This window comes from Oryctolagus cuniculus, chromosome 2 (assembly GCF_964237555.1).
Source record: "Oryctolagus cuniculus chromosome 2, mOryCun1.1, whole genome shotgun sequence".
NCBI lineage: Eukaryota > Metazoa > Chordata > Mammalia > Lagomorpha > Leporidae > Oryctolagus > Oryctolagus cuniculus.
Window position 1 is genome coordinate 160,603,184 of NC_091433.1, and position 19,112 is coordinate 160,622,295.

At 52.6% G+C, this 19,112-nt stretch overlaps 1 long non-coding RNA gene across 1 annotated transcript; it reads right to left on the bottom strand.

The window, feature by feature from the left end:
* Positions 1–9,027: 9,027 nt before the first annotated feature.
* LOC138848713 (uncharacterized) lies at positions 9,028–13,574 on the bottom strand. Its single transcript, XR_011386808.1, has 2 exons — positions 13,295–13,574; positions 9,028–9,260 (listed from the first exon to the last, which is right to left on the bottom strand). It is a non-coding gene; the product is annotated as an uncharacterized lncRNA (long non-coding RNA).
* Positions 13,575–19,112: the final 5,538 nt, after the last annotated feature.

The window sequence follows — 19,112 nt, forward strand, 5'->3', positions numbered from 1 at the left end:
ACACTCTGAGATGGAAGTAGGGTCTTGGCTTCTGAAACAGCAGGACGGCGCTTTGTGAACAGAACAGCTGAGAGTTTTTGAATTGGTAGTTCTTGAGTTCTTAACCAAATTCTACTTGTTTGCCTGTGTGTGTGTGTGTGTGTGTGTGCGCGCGCGCACACACACCACCCAAGGAGAAGAATCATTTTAAGTAATTGAAAGGCATGGAAGGCTGCTAAGGCCCTGGTCTACACCTGCCTACCCACTGGGAGAGCAGCCTGAGCCTGTTGGGGTGGAGCCTTCTGTGCTGTCCTCCCCTGTCGCCCTCTCACCTGGAGCTCCCTGCAGCTCTCAGACCAGAGTGCGAAGGCTCAGGGCCTCCCTATGTTTCTTTGCTCTCCCCGTCTTCCTAGCACACCCTCACTCCACACACAACACTGACTTGGAGACCAGTCCCTGAGACGGACGCAGACACAGCGCCCACCCCAGAGCACTGACCGTCTTTGGAAACACCTTCTTCCGGCAGTTTTGTCAGGTTGTCATGGGCTGGCTGCGTTGTAATACTAACCTTCCAGAAGCCTTTTAATTAAAAAAAAAAAGCTATTTATTTTTTTACTTATTTGAAAGGCATAAAGAAGGAGAGACAGAGAGAAAAAGAGAGAAGCTTCCATCCATACTGATTCCCTCCCAGATGCCCTCACAGCCAAGGCTGGGCCAGGCCAGAGCCAGGAGCTTGGAACTCCATCCAGTCTCCCGATGGGTGTCAGGGACCCAAGTACTTGAGCCTTCACCTACTGCTTTCAAGGGTGCCCATTAACAGGAAGCTGGATGGGAGGCAGAGTTTGGACTTGAACCCAGGCACCCTGATATGGGATCACTAATATCCTAAATGGCTTTATTTTATTTTATTTGAGAGGAAGAGTTACAGACAGAGAGGGAGAGAGGCAGAGAGAGATCTCCCATCTGCTGGTACACTCCCCAAATGGTTGCAATGGCCAGAGCTGAGCTGATCCAAAGCCAGGAGCCAGGAGCTTCTTCCAGGTCTCCCACAGGGCCGTGCACTTGGGTCATCTTCCACTGCTTTCCCAGGCCATTCAGCAGGAAAGTGGATTGGAAACAGAGCAGCAGGGGCTCAAACTGGCACCCATATGGGATGCTGGCACTGCAGGCGGAGGCTTAACCTACTACACCATAAAGCTGCCCACGCCTTCTTTATTGTCTCCTTTCCCCTCTTTCAGGTCTTGGGCACCCCTTTTAGAGAGTTACTTTCCTATTCAAAAACTCAGAGAATAAACTGAACTGGCCCCTGTGAGCTGACCTTAGTCCTCCACACAGCCCTGTAGGCTTTTTGTTTCCCTGCAGTGAGTCGCGCCAGCCTGGTTGGTGCCCGTGCTGGCTCCCGACCTGCAGCCCTCACCTGCACTCTCTGGGCGGTGCCTTCTCTCCCAGCTCCTCCTTCCTGAAGTGTTCTCTTCCAACCTTCCCCCCTCATCTTCTTCAAGTTCTCCTGGGAGTGAGTTAGTTGGAGCCAGTGCTTGTGCAATGCAGGGACAGGGCTCCTTGGGCTCCTTGAGGGTTGTATTTTTGGGACTCCATGGATTTGTTTCCTTTAAAGAAAGTGTAACAAAATACATTTCTCAGGTCTTGGAAAACTTGATGTAAAGAGCTTGGGACAATCAGAGATTTAGCCTCATTAGCTGAGATATGTTGGGTAAGTTAATTAACCTCTCTGTGTTGACTCTCCTATTAAGGAAATGGAGAATAATAATAATAATATCTTCCACATAAAGTAGAAGAAATGCAAAAACATAAAGTTTCTGGCACAGGGTAAGCCCTCAGTATATGTACTGAGTATATGTTTTTAGTGTTAATAATAATATTAAACAAATAAATGTCTGTGACAACAGGGTGGGCTATAACTCTGCCTAGAGGCAGAAATGACTTTAATTGTTTTCCATCCTGGTTCCCATTGGTGAAAACTCAGCCTTCTGGGCTCTCTCTGTGCCTGGAATTCTCACTTTTTCCCAAATCAGCAAGCCAGTAATCCATCAGCAGGAGCCTGGTCGTCTCCCCCACACCATGGTGAGCTGCAGACAGAAGACCATGAATCTTGGTCTGTGCTCAGTCTCCTGATGCCACGGTGACCCAGAGCAGGGTGGCCTTGGCTCTGTCCTCCCTGGGGCAAGGTGCTGGGGGAAGGGGTTGATTCCAAAAAAGAGGAGGAGGAAGGGGTGGAGCCAGGCAGCCTGCTCCTCCACCCCCACCTCCCCCAGGTAGGAAGTGAAGCTGACGTTTTCCAAAATATAAAAAACAGATGATGAAGGTCAGGTTTCCTACACACTGGAGAGCGGGAGCCCCAAGGCAGAGTCCCCAAGAAATTATCTGAGACAGAGACGGGGAGGGGGTGGGGTAGCACAGAGATAGACAAAGATGTAGAAACGTGAAGAGACAAAAACCCTGAACCTGGAGAAAGGCAATCAGAGAGCGCTGTGGCTCAGGAGAGCTCCTTCCAGTCATTTCTGGAAAAGAGCTTAGTTCCCCTCTGCGGTCTCAGAGAGGGAACCTGAGCCATTTGGGCTCCAGGACTCTGTTGGACAGTGAGGCCAGCCCAGAGCCCAGACACCAGAAGGCCCTGTGGGCTCTCAGCACTCTCTCTGCTGGGGCTGGGTTTTTTCTGTCTTGGCTTCTGAGCCCCTTGGTGCAGAGGGTCCCCCCCAGTCTCCTTCCATGGACCTCGCTCCCTCCTCCTCTTTCCTTCCCAGTCTCAGCCACTGGGCTTTGCATGGGAAGGGGTGGAGATGGGTGGAGATGTGTACGAGGTGGTTAGGAGCTAACCTATCACCCCTTCTCTGACCAAGTCAGATGGACCCTGAGTTGGCTGGACAAGTGTCCCTCTAGGCCTGGTCAAGTTGAAAGAAGCAGTTACAAGTGTGGAAGAAAGGGGGCGCTGCTGAGTTTGTGCATCTGGTTCTGCAACTCCAAAGGGCTGACAGTTCCTCTTCCTTGGCTACCCCAGCGGGTACAGGAGGAAGATGGCTCCTTAGGACCAACGGGACTTTGGACTGCCTCAGTCCTCAGGAGGACCAGCCCAGAGAAATTGAGAAGATTCATCCCAAACCATCAGGGACTGAAACACAGGAGAAGAAGGGTGGGTGGGGCTGGACAGGCAGGAAAGAGCTCAGAAAGAGTGGGCATCTGCCTGGCTCCCCCGTGGAGAATGCCGTATCCTGGCCAGTCTGCCATGCACCAGGAGCTGTCGAACCACTTGACACAAATTGTGAGGTCAGTGTTATCACGCCCGTTTTGTGGATGAGGCAACTGAGGCTCGGGAGAGGAAGGAATCTGTTCAGTGTCACGCCCGACCTCAGTAGCAGAACAGGCCACCATGAAATCAGAGGGCGGTGACTCAGGCCTTGATTCAGAGTCAGAAATTGTCTCAGTTCTTTGTTGTTTGGGAAAAAAAAAAAAAGAAGAAGAAAATTCCAGCCAAAGGGAGAGGCAGAGAGGCAAATGGACTTCACCAGTGGGAGCCCTGATGGAGGTTCATTAAGGTCGTTTTTGCCTCCAAGCAACACAGTTTGGTCATGAAGATTTATTATTTTATTGTTCTTATTAATCCTAATGATAGAGCACACTTATTAAATGCTTTCATTATCATTTAATCCACTTAACGCCTCTAGGAGATAAGTACTGTTATTACTTCCAATTTTCAAGATGAGAAAATTGACATAGGAGAGGTTAGAGAAGGGGTTCAAAGACAGCTTGGGGGTGGGGAGACAGAGCCTGAATTTGGACGCAGATGGCTGCGTGTGCTGCTCGCGGGTGTCCCTGTCTGTCTGGCATCTCAGTTCTGGGCTGGGCTGGGCTGGGCTAGCACAGTTTCAGCTGCGATGTTTGAAGGTCAGTCTTTCCAAGCACAGCGCTGCGATCCTGGTTACAGTGTCTGCCAGGGCACCGTGCAGTGAGGAATAACGGAGGGAGACAGACCGAGGCCCAGGGAAGAGACTGGCCTCCCGCAGAGGGAGAACCTCAGACTTCAGAGCTGAGGCCAAACCCCAGGACATCTTCCTCGGAGACCCCAGTGGGCCCTGAGGGGTGGGGGAAAGAACAAATCAGGAGTGGTTTACAAAGGGTTAATAAGATTCTGGGAGTCTATGTGGAGTTAAAATAATTGTTTCAGAAATTTCTAAAAAGCACAAAAAGGAAGTAAAATTGCGCCGAATCCCTCCATTAAAAGAGATTACCTACAGTGGGATGTGAGAACCACCTTGCCTGCTCCTCCGACCCAGCTGCGGAAGTAGCCAGGAGGTGTGGAAAGGCTCCCTGAGACACGGTGGGTGTCTGTCCCCTCCCCCTGGCCCAGCTTCCCTTGGTGTCTGCCGTTTCTGTGCCCCGAGACTCCAAGGTTAGCCACCCGAGTCTCCTGGATGTTTCCAAATTCAAACGCAGGTCCCGTGCATCTTAAACGTGGCTCTTGGATGTGCTGCTTTCTCCCCGCCCCGCCACCCTCCCGAGTTCAGGCCCTGCTTCCCACATCTGCTCGGTTGATTGCGTCTCCTAAGTGTTCTCCTCCCACCTTGGAGTCTGTGTGCGCAGCAGATTTACCTGCCAAGAACAACGCTTCCAACACATCATTTTCCTGTCCTGAAATCTTTGATGATTCCCCGTCATTTGGAGGATAATTTCGCCTGGCATTTACAGTTTGCCGCAGCCTACTTCTTCTATTCTTGTGCCCACAAGTACTTCCTGACTCTGCCTGGCAGTCTGGCTGCTGGCTTCTACAATCTTGCAGTGAGCAGTGCGACTTCCTTTCCCTAGGGTCCAAGTTTGCCCTCTGCCACCCCACCTCCCCACTTCCCTAGCTTGGTAACAAATGACTTAATAGATAGACGGAACTTGCTTTAGTTTTTGTTTTCTCTTTCTGATTTAATTGCTCACCAACTAAAAAAGTAATCTGACTCAAAGAAGTTCCCCCAAGTGTTTGCATTTTCCTTCCTTCTCCTTCCCTTCCCTCCTCTTCAAGCACATATTTACGGATTAGCTGCTCTGCAGACATTAAGCAAATAACAAGGATGAACTATAGGGGCTGGCGCTGTGGCGTAGTAGTAGGTTAAGCCTCCACCTGCAGTGCCCACATCCCATATGGGTGTCAGTTCGTGTCCTGGCTGCTCTCTTTCGATCCAACTTTCTGCTTATGGCCTGGGAAAGCAGTAGAAGATGGCTCAAGTGCTTGGGCCCCTACACTCACATGGGAGACCTGGAAGAAGCTCCTGGCTCCTGGCTTCGGATTGGCCCAGCTCTGGCCATTGTGGCCTTTTGGGGAGTGAACCAGCACATGGAAGACCTTTGTCTTCTCTCCCTCTGTCTGTAATTCTGCCTCTCAAATAAATAAATAAATATATATATTTTTAAAAAGAACGAATGATGGAGTTTCTGTCTTGAAGCATTTCTTCAAATATGTATATTTTTAAAAAAAGGTTTATTTGCCAATTTAAAATTTGAAAGGCAGAGTTAGAGAGAGAGAGAGAATATTTTCCATTCACTGGTGACTCTCCAAATGGCCACAACGGCAGGGACTGATCCGGGCTGAAGCCAGGAGCCAGGAGTTTCATCATGGTCTCCCACGTGGGCACAGGGCCCAAGCACTTGGGCCACCCTTTGCTGCTTTCTCAAGTGCACTAGCGGGGAGCTGGATCAGAAGTGGAGCAGCTGGGACTCAAACTGGCACTTATATGGGATCCCAGCCCACTGTACCATGAGCCAGCCCTGAAATCAGTGTTCTTCATGAAAGAAGTCACCCAGGCTTCTCTCTGGCCACAGTCTTCTGACTCCTTAGTAGTTGGATAATGCTCTGCTCAGAGCGGGTCCCGGCATCTTGGCACTTGCTGGTCCTGCCTGGAGCCCTCTGCAGACGCCTCAGACTCTCCCATGGTTGACTCCTTTTCTGTGTGGAAGTTGAAATGTCATCTTATTGCACAGGCCTCCTCTGTTTTGTGTGGTGAGAGCACTTATTGTTCCCTGAAATTATGTTGTTCTGCCTGTCTATTTTTAATTTTTGGTTGTCACTGTCTCCTCATTAGAATGTAAGCACCATGAAGGGTGGGTGTTGTGGTGCAGTGGGCTAGGCCATGCTTGGGACATCTGCATCACCTATTGGGGTGCTGGTTTAAATCCTACACTGCTTCAGACCTGGCTTCCTGCTAATGCACCTGGGAGGCAGTGAATGATGGCTCAAGCACGTGGGCCCCTGCCACCCCTGAGGGAGACCCACATGGAGTTCTGGCTCTTGGCATTGTCCTGGCCCAGTCCCTGCTGTTGTGGGCATCTGGGAAGTGAACGAGTAAATGGAAGATCTCTCTCTCTCTCGTTCTCTCTCTGTGTCTCTCCCTCTTTTTCTTACAAAAAGGAATGCAAGCCCTGACAGCAGGGCTTTTGTTCACTGCTGCGTGCTTTAGCAGCCTGTAGCAGGCTCTCAGTCATCCTTGTGGAGAGACTGAGCACCGCACTCCAGGGGTCCTCTGGCAACTCCAGGTGAGCCCCAGGGTTCGGATGCCCTGTGTCTACCGATGCACTCGTCCACTGATTTTCTTCAGTGATATCAGCCTCTTGTGTCAGAGGCTGAACAATGAGAGTCTCCTCTCTTGCAGAAAAGTTCCTCTTCCTGGGTATTAACCAAACATAGTCTCTTTATCATCAGCCTGGCTTCCTGCTTCCTGCAACCTGCTCCTGCCCCACAGAATTTACCTGCCTTGTGTCTGGTTCCCTTAGGGCTCAACTCTGTGACTTTTAAGGTGACAATCAGTTAATCCAATAACAGAACCCTGCTAATGTGCTAACTGGAAAGGGTGAAAAAAAGGCTCCCAACTCCCTCCCTTCTGACTCAGGTAACATCTGTGTGTTTAACAGGGCCCTTCTGGAGACAATTAAATAAATGCTTTATTGAAACAATAAAATTAATAGGGGTCTCATGGAACTCAATGAAAGGTTTTTAAAAATTAACTTCATTGTTTTTTAAGCTTTAGGACAAGCTTTGATAGGCAAGGGGGCAGGGTCAGATTTTCATTAAAGCAGGTTCCAACCAGGCTTGTGCTTGAGGGGTTGGGAACTCAAGCCTCAGCATTCCTCCCAGGAACGGCCACTGTTGCCTTTCTGGGGCCTGGTTCTCAGGGGCTCACCAAGCCACAGGCCGTGTTTTTCTAATCACAGGTTTTGGTTCTGTTCCTGGGTCCCTGTGAATTCATTTATATAAACTCCAGTCTTCTGGGGATTTGAGTGCCCTAGATTAGGTGTGTAGTTAAAAGACACGTCACAATGACATTTGCCATGTTGAGTGAAACAGTGACTGCTGGGGACATTCATTCTGCCAGGAAGAGGGTGATGCATTTGTCTGTTCTGCCTTTGTCTGGATGCAGGCTCCTCCATGCCACTGTGTTGCCCTGCCCCCACCCACCACTCAGCCTATAACCCATGACTATTCATTACTTCCTGGGAACCATTTTTGGCCTCAAGAAAGGTCTAAGAAGCCAGAGGTTCATTTGGAACCTAAGGCAGACATGTTTGGAAGCGCTGTGGGAGGTTGTGCTGGAGGGAGGCTGGGCAGCAGGTGTGGTGTGGGCCTGGGGAATTTGCTCGTGAAGGAGTTGCCCGGCTCGGAGCATGGTGGGACCTTGGGCAGGGAAACGCTCCTGGAGGCTGTGGTTCTCTGTCCAGATGGATGGAGCTGGCATAAGACTGTCTTCAGGACTCCTCATTATTCCTATCAAGGTAGCATATTGATTCAAACCATCTGTGGGCTTGTGAGGTCTGATTAGACTTGGCGTTTCCAACCCCGGGCTCCCGACTTACGCCCTCTGTGAGTGTGAGGAGCAGGCTGAGGGTGTGGTTGACGTCAGGCGTGGACCCTTCTCTGAGCCCCAGACTCCTTGCCCCCGGTGACTCTGGGTACCTGCAGCTCCAGGCCCCTCCCCTCCCCTGGGCTGCCAGCAGGCCCTGGGAGGGGGCTCTGTGCTGGAAGGCAGAAGGCTTCTGCTCCTCCCAGCTCTGCTCTGAGCTGATTGTATGACTTGCAGCAAGTTATTCGGCCTTTCTGGGACTCATTTCTTTCATCTGCAAAATGGGGCATTGACATCTGCTGTGGTTGCTTTGAGGGTCACGTGAGTGTGCACCAGGGTTGCTTTTGTGGATGGTGTTCCCAGTGCCAGGGCTCAGGACCTGGCTACCCTGGAGTCGCAGTTCCTGAGTACTGCGTTGGGGATATTTTTTGGCTCTGGAAAGGAGAACGAAGCTTTGGAGGCTTTAATTCTTCTGCTCCCCCCATCCACTGCTTCCCCTCGAGGGAATCTGCTCCCTTCCCTCCTTCGATACCCTGGCGGTATCTTCATCCCACCACACCGTTATCCTCCTGTGTCTCTGCTGTTCACCCCTCTTGTTTCCTCCTTTGAACTCTACCCCAGAGTTACCTTCCCTCTCCTGGCCCCACTGCCGTCCCTTCAGTCTAGGCCATCGTGATCTGAGTTTCTGTAGGAGCCCCCAGCGGGTCTCTCCCCTCCCCTCTGCCTGCACAAGACTCCCAGGACAGTCTTCCCAAGGGCCACCTTTTACTGCGTCACTCTCCGGCCAAAGAAGGCCAATGGCTCTCATAGCCATTCTCCCCCACGTGCTTTCCGGAGCCTCCACTCCTGTGTTCCACCTGCTCTTTCTCACCTGATTTCCTCTAGTTCTCCCCAACACAACTTCCTCTACAGTGAGACGCCCTTCCTGACCATGCCCCTTCCTACCTCTGCGCTCCTGCTCAGCTGTTTCCCCTGGTTGGCGTGGGAACTGCTCCTCTTTTCTCTGCCAGCTTTCCCCAGGCCACAGCCACCTGCTCAAGGCCCTGGCCACACCTTGCCCCAGAGTCATCATCGTAGGAGTTGTCTTACCGGCCTACCTCCACACCCTGTGCATCCTAAATTCTTATATTGACAGGACAGATTTAGTGTCAATTATCCTTCATTTCTTGCCCTTCCCCTGCCCCCATCATCCTTTCCCCACCTGGATTGTAAACTCTTTTTTTTTTTTTAAAGATTTTATTTATTTTACTTGAAAGTCAGAGTGACAGAGAGGCAGAGGCAGGGAGAAAGGAGAGAGGAGAGAGAGAAAGTCTTCCATCTGCCAGTTCACTCCCCAAATAGCTGCAACTGCCGGAGCTGAGCCCATCTGAAGCCAGGAGCAGGAGTTTCTTCCGGGTCTCCCACGCGGGTGCAGGGGCCCAAGGACTTGGACCATCTTCTACTGCTTTCCTAAGGCCATAGCAGAGAGCTGGATTGGAATTGGAGCAACCAGGAGTGGAAGTGCAGCAGCTGGGTCTTGAAGTGGCACCCATATGGGATGCTGGAACTGTAGGCGGTGGCTTTACCTGCTACACCACAGTGCCGGCCCCTGTAAACTCTTCAAGAGCTGGAAGGCTCTGTCTTCTATCTGTGTGTGACATCTAATCAAAGGTTGGATGCCCAGTGGAAATCTTTTTGATTAGGTTCACAAAGAGGTCTGGAGACCCAGTGTGTGGATTCTCTATTCTAAATAGAGATTTTGGCCCACCACCCCTCCCCATATCCCCCCTCCCCAGAATCTACCCCCACCCCCGCCATGTCTTCATCCATCAGTAATAAAGCAGGAACAATAGGGGGTTTCTTTCTAATTAAAGGGAGCAGTTAGTGTTTCCACTTCAAAGCCCTGAGAGAGAAGACTTTTGTTCCTTGGGCCTGGGAGCACTGGAGCCCTGGCTGGGTCGGGAAGTGGAGCTCCAGGCCCAGCCAAGCATTAAGCTCGTGAACCTGAGATCCCCCCATCCGCAGGCAGAGAAGCTCAAATTTAAAACAACAACGTAATTTGGTACCTTCGGCTCTGATAAAACAGTTGGGGGAATTTCTTCTCTCCTAGCGTCTGAAGCCAGTGTTATTACAGGTGTGTGCTTGTCTCTCCCACACCCCGCCCGGCCCCTGTTGCCCCAGTACACACAGCCCACACATGTGCCCCACCACGTGCTGTCACGTATGTGGGACTTGTGGAGGGCACACGGCGTTCCCCTCCCCCTGTTCCCGAGACACTCTGGTCTGCACGTCCTGCACACCCAGGTGCTCTCACACTTACCATCGCTGCACTGCCACATGCCCACAAGCCAGGGAGTCTGGCTGGGGCCTGTCCATAGTCTACTCACATTGGCGGAGCTATGTTCTCCTCCCACTTACAGCAACTGCAGACGGATTCTCTGACCTTGGCCCAGACTGGTTCCCACCCTGATTATAAACTGGCTGCTACTATTGTCCACGGACGGAAACCCCAAAGTGGCCACAAACTGAGGCCCCGGTGGGGTGGGGTAATGCACTGAAGCTTCAAGGTGGCACAGACTGTGTCCTGACAGTGGTCATGATGTGAGACTCAGCAGAGGCACAGAACAGGTCTTTGCTCTATCAAAACATGCCACAAGTTTGACTCATTGGTCCTAATGGAGGTGGGAAGGGAGTTGTTGCTTTATTTGTTTTGTTTTTGGCCCAGTTGCCTTGCTGAAACTCTGTAGAGCCCACATAATGTTTCTATCTGTCCATTTGCCTATCCATCCATAATCCATCCATCTGTCCATCATTGACCCATCCTCCATCCATCAACCATCCACCCATTCATCTTTTTTTTTTTTTAAATTTTTTTTGGACAGGCTGAGTGGATAGTGAGAGAGAGAGACAGAGAGGAAGGTATTTCTTTGCCGTTGGTTCACCCTCCAATGGCCGCCGGGGCCGGGGCACCGCACTGATCCGAAGGCAGGAGCCAGGTGCTTCTCCTGGTCTCCCATGGGGTGCAGGGCCCAAGCACTTGGGCCATCCTCCACTGCACTCCCTGGCCACAGCAGAGAACTGGCCTGGAAGAGGGGCAACCAGGACAGAATCTGGTGCCCCGACCGGGACTAGAACCCAGTGTGCCGGCGCTGCAAGGCAGAGGATTAGCCTGTTGAGCTGCGGCGCCGGCCCCACTCATCTATCTTATGGTGAGCAACTATTCTTTGCCATGGAGTGGTAAGCAAGGTTAAATATAGTAGACCCCATTCTCAGACATCTTATTGTTAGACTCAAAGCATGTGTTTTGGCGTTTCACAATGCTGTGTTCAAGTTCACTAACTAGCTCACTTTGGATAAATCCTCTAACCCTGCTAAGTCTCAACTTCCTCCTGGGTCAATTGAGGATAACACTGAAGACCTCTACAGTGTTAGAAGGAGTGGATGAGGTCACCTATCAAGGGCTAACACCATGCCTAGCATGTGGAACATGCTCAAGAACTACCAATGATCAGTCATTTGGCCATTATTTGCCCTGGTGGGGATAGACATATCCATCTAAACCACAGAGCAGAAAAATGATGTACTGGTTCCGGGTACCAGCTGAAGGGGGAAAGCCAGGGAAGGCTTGTGGAGTGGGGGCAGCGCTGGGACAGGGGAGCAGGAGTCTCCTTGGCTGATCAGGGCTTTTGGGCCAAAGAGGAGGAAATGGCACACATGTGGCACGGAGGCCAAGAATGGCATCCCCCAGCAGAGTAAGGACAGGGTGTTCTGGTGACTGCAGAGGGCACTATTCCTCTGGCACACTTAGCGCACGCCTCCAGCTGACAAAGCATCCAGGAAGGTCTTGAGGGGCATTTGGCCGGGTGATGACTGTACTGAAGCAGTGCTGCCATTAAGAGATGGAGGGCGGGGGCTTCGGACTGCGCCCCTTCCCTGTGCTCCGATCTTGCCTTCTTGTCTCATTTTCTTTCCTAATACCCCCCTTCATTCTCTTTTGTCTCCGTGGAGTGCGGAGGGACCCCCTTGTCCTCACCCCTTGCTTTCCTCCTCCCCCCAGGCCTCTCTGAGCCTGGATCTCTCTGGTTCAGCCCAAGGGGGCTCTTTCTGCACACGTGATCCCGGCAGCATGGGGCATGGCCGCCCTGCTGTGGCCTTGCTTGCTCCCCTGATTATTTCTCCTTAATTGAGCGTAAAGAATGTGAGGAATGTGGAGTAGACCGCATGCAGCGGGCTGCTGCAGCCCCTCAGGGATCCAGATTCTGGGCTCCAGGATGGGAGCACTGCAGATGGCCAGCTGAACCCCGCAAAGCTGCATCCATTCCTGGACCCCCTCCCTCTCCCCACGGTGGGGCCCACTTCTTCAGCCTTGATCTGGTCCCTTCGCTGATCCTGGGCTGTCTTCTCTCTTCTCCCTGGGGCTGTCTGCTCTCTCTTCCCTGCCACAAAGAATTTCGCGTCTTTATAAAACTGGCCATGATCTCCCCTCTTCCTGGGAGTCTCCCTTGATTTAAACCCATTTGACATGGATAATCCTTATAAACCTATAATCCCAGGTGGAACTCTAAAAGCTATTCATTCTCCTCTGATGGAGGAGGAAGCCACGTTTCTGGCTGCCCCTTGGCCTTCCCTGGCTGCTGGAAACTCCGTGCCTGGGCTGTGGGAAGGTGCAAGTCCAGGTGTGAACTTGACGCTTGCTCATCAGGAAGGCAGCCAGGCCATTTGCAGCCAAGCTCAAGTGTGAGAACCACAGGGGGTGCTGTATGGGCTCTGTTGCCTCTTTGCTCTGCCCACCTGGTGACCCGCACACGGGGTCCAGCCCTCCGGCTCTCTCAGCTGGGAGTGTGGCATGGAGAAGAGAGCATGGGTTGAGTTCCGGGTTGGAGTCCTGGCCTTGTCATCTATTAGCTATGTGACCAGGTGATTTGTTGTTGTTGTTGGCTCTGAGGTTTTTCCCTTATGTTGAAGATACTGGTGGTGTCTTCACATTTGCAGGACTGTGAAGATAGAATCAGATGTGCCAGGATACAAGTGGATCTTTGCAGGAGACTGGAAGAAGGGGTTTAACTTTGCTAGAAGAGGTTTTGTTTCCCGTGGTGAATGCAGCAAGCCTGCCCTAGGAACCCTCATCCAAACGGCAGACTGAGTGTGCAAGGGCAAGCCTATGACTTCCATCCAGCGGCTGGCTGGTCCCACAGCAGAGCTCTGCCCGAAGTGGGTCTGCAGAGCCAGCCACAGAGAAGTGCAGGTCGGGAGGCTGGCAATCCCAGTGCCGCAGCTTTGACCCCGTAATAGAGGGCGGTGGCAGCTGAGGCCTGGCCAAAGGAAACCGCTGACTCGGCAGCAGTGGGACAGGTTCAGGCTATATTTAAAGAGGAACTTCCTGCCCAGGAGAGATGTTCTGTGTTGAGATAGCTCAGCCCTCCTGGAATAGCAGAGTGTGGGCTGGTCTCATTTTCACAAACAGGACCAGGGTGAGGGCCGGATGGGGTGCAGGGCAAGCTTACCCAGGGTGGTTCTCCATGGCTTCTTCCTCCTCTAGGCTCTGCGGGCCACCTTCAGCCTCTTGCCTCATCTGATTCCCGGTGGCTGTGCCCCGAGGGTAGCTCCATCTGGAGGTGGCAGGGCTGAGAATAAGCTGATTCTGTTCTGCCACCTCTGGGAAGTTCCTGCTGTTAGTGATTTGCACACTTTTTCCAAGAAGAAAATTCAAAACAAAGTGGGAGTAAATGGGCCTCGAGCGTGATGGTGCAGGGGGCTTTGTCATTGGGGGTGTTTATGTGCAGGGGCCCCTTCATCTTTATGACGCCTGGAATGCTGGGTATTAGCGAGGCTTAGGACAGAGGCTGACCTGCCGGGCGGAAGCTGACATTTTCTTCCACTTCCCAGTGGTGACTGCCCTCTGCTGTGTGGCAGGCAGGAGGTGCCCAGCGCCAGCTGCAGAGCACGGTCCCCCTGACGCTGAGGTCAGCCTGGGCAAGCAGGTGCTGGAGCAGAGTGCAGAATGGGGCAGTGAGGCATGTGGTGGTTGAGGTATTGATTTGCAGGAATCTCTTTTCTCCAGCAACAGGCTGAGCAGTTTTGTGGAATCAGACGCCAGACATCTCTCTTCTTTGGAGCTGCACCCCTCCAGGAGCCCAGCAGCGTCTGTGTCCCTGCCCCGGATCTCCTCTCCCATCCCCATCTGGGTTGACATTCCTGCTCATGGTCACAGCAGCCCTGACGGCGGCCGTGGCTGAGCCACATCTGGGGCTCGGATGGTCACATCTGGATCTGCCCTGCCCAGAGCTGACTATTTCTCTTCTGACTGTTATCTGCCTCTGCGGAATCGGGATGTGCGGATGGTGGGTTCCCAGTCCCTTGAGCTGTCAGTTCTAGGGGAGAGCTGGGGAGGACCCTGAGTCACCAGGCCCCCTCCCTCTGCAGCCGTGGATTCCTGGCTCTTGCCGTCCAGACACAGGCACGAGGGAACGATTCCTCCAGAGCCCTCACGCCTCCCTCCCTAGGCCTTCTCTCTCCTTCTGTCCTGCTCTGCTTATGCCACTCCCCCCTCCTCCTCCCAGGGCTAATTATACCTCTTATTATTGTTATTGACACCAGGTTCCTGCTCCCACGTGGCAACAGGCGATAGTGGCTGAAGGAAAAGAACTCTTGGGATAGATACAGGAGGGCAAAGGGTGGGAAAAGACAAGACAGGGCTGGACTCAGGTGGCTTCAGGTCACCCAGACTGACTTGGGTTCCCCAAGCTAATCTGGGAAAGGCTCTGGGTCGTGTTGACGTTCCACACAAGGGCCAACATGTTCAGGGCTTATGGCCAGGCGTATCTGTGAGGGGACTGCAGCTGGGTTTTCCAGGATGGCTCCCCCAGCAGGCCTTTTTGGCCAGGGTCCCCTTGCTGGGTGACCTTTTCAAGACTGATGGCGAGTGGCGGGGCTGGGGAGGCCGAGATTTTCTTGATGTGGTCTTCACAGAAGGAGAGCCACCCTGACCATAACATTCCTGACCAAAGGCTGATTCAGGGAGGAATGGAGAACTCCAGGGAGTGGGTGCCTTTCTTTGCTGCTTGGGCCAGTCTGCTGGTATCCACGGAACTCTGCAGCAGGCCAGCGTCTTCCTGCGTGAGCTCCTCCAGGAAGAGGGGAGGTAGATTGCCTTTGGCTTCCCTCACTGCACTAGAGGAAAGTGAAACCGGACAGGTCCTGACCAGGACAGTGTGTGGTGTGTGCATGAGATACATCACCATGGTTAGAAGGGCATCACCGCTGGGGCTGGCCTGTGGCACAGGGTAGCGCTGCTGCCTGCAGCATGGGCATCCCGTATGGGCCTGGTTCAAGTCCCAGCTCTCTGTTTCTAATCCAGCTCCCTGCTCATGTCCTGGGAAAAGCAGCAGGAGATGGCCCAGATGCTTGGGCCTCTGCATCCATGTGGGAAACTTGGAAGAAGCTCCTGGCTCTTGGCTTCGGTCTGGCCCAGCCCCAGCCTTTGCGGCCACCTGGAGAGGGAACCAGCGGATGAAGATCTCTGTCTCTCTATAACTCTGACTTCCAAATAAATGAATAAATAAATGCATCTTAAAAAAAAAAAAAAGGAAGGGCATCGGCCTGGTCCTGATGGAGAACTCCCTCTGTGTGTTCCCAGAGGCTCTGAGACCTGGCCATTCGGGAAGCCATTGTGCCCCACACATTCTGGGAGCCCAGCTCGGGTTGGCTGCTCAGGAAAAGCACCCCCACAGTGGGGGGTGGAGGCTGCCGTGGCGGGGTCCTCCGTGGTGCTGCAGAGCTGAAGGTTCACCAGGTTTGGGGTGGTTTTCCGGGGTCCACTCCTCACCACCTGTGCTATGATTCTTGTGTTACTCTGCAGCAGGGTTCAAGTTCTGAGGTTTCAGGGCCAACTTCCACTCTGCACCTGAGCAGAGACCCCCATCTATATCTCATCTGACAGGGCTTGTTTTGGCTTCTAGAGCAGCCATAATGTTCCTCGTGCAGACGGAAGACAACCCAGCCGAGGCCCCACACTCACCTGCCGATGGGCGTGGATTCTGCCCGCCACATCCCAGGCTGGAGGCACCTGACGGCAGTAACTAGTCTAGCCTTTTGGAGCCTTGGTTTTCTCACCTGTAAAGGGGTGATATTGGTAAAGCTAAACTCATAAGGTTGGTATTCAGTAAGTACTGTACCATAAAGAAAAAACTAACTGTGGAGGCTTATGCCTTATAAATGCTCAGTACATGTAAACTCCGGCTTTTTGCTAATTCCTTCGCAATGGGCTTCTAAGTATGGATGAGATGAGAATTTGGAGTTGGGGTTCCTGAAAGTGAGGTTTAAAGTTTAGTGAAGGATAAAGTTACGGGGATCAGATTCAGTGATTGTGAGGGGTTTGGGATTCCTGTGAGGGATGGATGTCAGGGTTGAGTCTGGGGTAAGCATGACATTTGGGATAGAAAATTAGGCGGCGGGGGCGGAGTTCACATTTGGGAAGTCCTTCTGTTAGCAGTAGTATGACTAGACCGAACCTCAGCATGAACACAGGAGCCGCCTTGGGGCTCCGAGGGTCCAGCTTCCTGAGGGGGTGCCGTTAGCTGCCTAAACCTTGAGCTTTGCCAGGATGACTCCCCAGGCTCTGTCCTAGTGGCCAGGGCAGTGCAGTCAAGGGCTGGAGGGAATGTCGGAACTCCCTGTGGCCTTCTGCTTTCAGGCTACTCCTACCCCTACCCTTGGACCCTCCAGGCCTCCCACATCCAGCCCTCCCCCCCTCCCCACCAACTCCCAACCATCCTCTGGCCTCTGACTCCAGGACTGTGTCCCCAGCTCCCTTCCACACCTCGCAGGAAACTTGGCCTGGCCTGGGTGCCTGCTCCAGCACGCTCGCCCTCCTCCAGCCTCCATCTCTTGGACAAGGGCAGGACACAAAAGCTGGATCCCTGTAGCAGCCCCATCCTCCCCCTCCGGCCTCTCTCCCTCTCTGAGTTCCCTCCAGGGCTGGAAGAGGCCAAAGAAAACAGAGCGCTTCCCCGGCTCTCTCTCTCTCTCTCTCTCTCTCTCTCTCTCTCTCTCTCACTTCCTGCTGGGGGGAAGATGGTTTACTCCCTCCCCCGCCCTGGCTCCCGACCTGGCCTTGGTGTCATGTTTCTCTAAGCTTCTAGAATCAGAGGCCCTGCCTGGGCTGGAGCCGGACCCCTCACCTCTCTCCACTCCACCTCTCGCATGCCTTTTCTCCTTCAGCCTAAGGCCCTGTACCCCGATCTCCCTTGCCTGCAGTGAAATTTTACCCTTCAGATGGTGGAAAATTCCAGTGGAAGAAAGTTTTCCTGGCAGTGGAGGGGCCTGCAGGTTGAGGGCAGGGTGCAGGAGGGTGACTGCTGCTACTGGGAAGGGGTCTCCACGCGATGGATAAGCAGGAGTTTTGGAGGCCCAGGGAACCCAGAAACTTCCGCGTGGGTTTGCTGAGCCGGCCCAGGAGGAGTGGCATCCGCAGAACCGTGCAGCCCTGGCCGGTGGGGGTCTTGATTCCAGTAGTACCGCAGGGCCACGTGGCCCCACGTCCATTGTGGCTGACCCAGGAGGCGAGTCTCCCTTGGATACCTCTGGATTTCAGACTTCTGTTCAGTCCAGTTCTGAGTCGAGGTCCCCTTCCCTCTTCCAGATCCCTAGGAGGATTCTCAGACATTTGTTTTGCTCTGTTTGGACCTTCATTCAAGAGACCATGAGCTCCTGAGGGGGTTGTGGAGGCTGTGAAGACCTGGAGTTCTCCCTGCCCCCGCTGAGAAAAGCAAGAGGAAAGCAAACAGGACAGGAGGGGAGGAAGCACTGTCTGGTGGAGGGAAGGGAGGCGTGGTCCCAGGGATCCCTCTTCCGATGATCACTCACCTGCCCCTACCACAGGCAGTTGGGTGGAGGCTCTTGAAGGGTGAGGAAGGGAGGAGCTCTTCCCCTAGGACTGGCTGGAAGGGGTCCTGAGTTTGCAGACTGACTGCTGGTGAAACCTACCCTTGTGTTTAACACGAAGTGAAGTTCCTTCCCTTCCCTCCCTCCCTCCCTCCCTTCTTCCCATCCTTTCTTCTCTGCTTCCTTAGTCTATTTTTCCCCCTACACTTCACAGACCCAGCTGAGGTACTTTGCTGTGTGCTAAGGTTATGACAGTAGATAAGACAAAGGTAAAGACAGACAACCTGGGGTCTCACTTGGGGGTGGGGGCAGGCAAGGCAGTCACCCAGGAAATGCAATGCTGTATCCCAGGTGTCTACGGCAGAACAGCGTCTAGACATGGTGGGGTATAAAAGGGCTGTTGGTAAAGCTTCAAAGCTGAGGGGTTCGGAGCAGGTTTTCAGGCAGGGGGAATGCTTGAGCAATGACGAGGTGAGAAATACCACATTTTATTAGGAATATCTTCTCCGGTTTGGAGTGGAGGACTAGGAGCATTCATATGGCATCTGCTGAATATATTTTTCTCTTGGAGAAGGCTGGAAGAGCAACGTCTGCTTGCTCCTGCTTGGGCTAAGCTCAGAGCTCTTTGAGTTATCCGCACCCTCACTCTCTGCTTCTCCTTTGATTGCCACGTTCCTAACCACCTCATTGAACATTTTTACTTACCTATTTTCATTTTATTTGAAAAGCAGGAGAGAGAAGAGGGAAAGACAGACAGAGACAGAGACATATTTTCCATTTGCTGGTTCACTTCCTAAATGTCTGCACCGGCCAGGGCTAGGGGGGACCAAAGCCAGGAGCCTGGAACTCAATCCAGATCTCCCACGCGGGTGGCAGGGACCCAAGTACTTGAACCCTTACCTGCTGCCTCCCAGGGTGCACATTAGCAGGACGCTGGAACCTGAAGTGGATCTGAGACACAAACCTGGGTTTGGTATGGGATGTGCCAATCCCCGCCTCCACCGCGACGATGCCATTTCAATCTGCAGTGGGCCTCTTCCTTCACAGCTCTAACCTCTCATCCTTCAACTCGCTTGATTTTTCTCCACAGCAATGATCCCATTCTAACACTTCGTGTGTTTTGTTTCTGTTTTGTTTGTCTCCCACCACCAGAATGTAAGCTCTACAAAGACATGGAATGTTGTCTTTTTAATTTACTCCTGTATTCCTAGTGCCTGAAAAGCCTGACCGAGGGCTCACTAAATATTTTTCCGATTGGTATTCATTCCTTGATTCAGTGGGAAACTAACTTTCTTTCTTTCTTTCTTTCTTTCTTTCTTTCTTTCTTTCTTTCTTTTTCCTTCCTTCCTTCCTTCCTTCCTTCCTTCCTTCCTTCCTTCTTTCCTTCTTTCCTTCTTTCCTTCTTTCAGATGCATTTATTTATTTGAAAGGCAGAGTTAC